The sequence below is a fragment of the Elaeis guineensis genome, unplaced genomic scaffold, assembly GCF_000442705.2.
Source record: "Elaeis guineensis isolate ETL-2024a unplaced genomic scaffold, EG11 Super_Scaffold_1000171, whole genome shotgun sequence".
NCBI classification, from domain to species: domain Eukaryota; kingdom Viridiplantae; phylum Streptophyta; class Magnoliopsida; order Arecales; family Arecaceae; genus Elaeis; species Elaeis guineensis.
The window spans coordinates 1,172,961-1,174,118 of record NW_027332429.1 but is presented as its reverse complement, the minus strand read 5'-3'; positions in this window follow the sequence as shown (position 1 = coordinate 1,174,118).

Here is a 1,158-nt window from a genome sequence, read left to right as displayed (position 1 = left end):
AGTGCTTTGATCATTTTAAGAACCTTTTGATTCAATGCCCACACCATGGAATAAAAACTTGGAGGCTGTGTCAAATCATTTATGAAGGACTGACCCAAACTCTAAAACCATGTTAGAATCAATGTGTCAAGATCAATTGATGAATAAAGAGCCTATAGAAGTCTGAAAATTTTTAGAGGATCTAACAGAAAAGAGCCTATAATGAGAGATTACTAAAGAACCCGATAGACTCATATCTTCAAGAGGGGGTGTATATCAAGTACAACCTTTTCTAACTGAAGAGGCTAAATTTTCATTTTTGATCCGTAGGATAAAAGCCCTAGAACTCAAGGGACACACCAAAGTAAACCAAGTCACAACATCTACTTGCAATGAGTGTAATGCCACAGACCACACAATGGAGGGATGTCCTCTCTTGATGGGTCTAATCGAGAACGAAGTAGCACAGGTGAGTGCAGCCTATCAAAGACCCACAAATGACCCCTACGCACCAACGTACAATCCAGGATGAAGGAATCACCTCAATTTTTCTTGGTCACAAGGGTCAAACTCAAGTAAACCTATCTTCACTCAGTCCAACCCCAGATCCATTCGATCATCAAATAATCCATCAGATTTTGGTAATGATCAAAGGCTTAACTTGCTAGAAGAGAGTCTAAAAATCTTAGTAAAATCAACTGTTAGCACCAATACTACACTAAATAACTTCATGCAGACCACGGGCTAGCTTTTAACTTCCAACACCCAGGCTATTACCCATTTAGAGATGCAGTTAGGTTATTTAGCCACGACTGTGAGTGAAAAAAAAAAGATAAACTATCAAGTCAATCCGAGACTAATCCTAGAACTCAGAACAATCAAGGACCACAACAAGGAGCCCAGATCAACCAATTAAATACAATTCACACCTTAAAGTCTGAAAAATAAATAGACAATCATGTCGGTATACCTGAAGATCAAGATGACCCATTGTCTAAACCACCTCATGAGCAAGTGACCAATCAGACCAAGTCTAAGGAGCTAGATAAGTCTAAGGAGTCAATAAAAATTAACAAACCACCTAAGCCACTTGTAGAATCCACCTCAGGGTTTAAGCAATTCGAGACATCACTCACCAATCCTGTAGCTCCTTTTCCAAATAGACTTAGGTCCAACAGA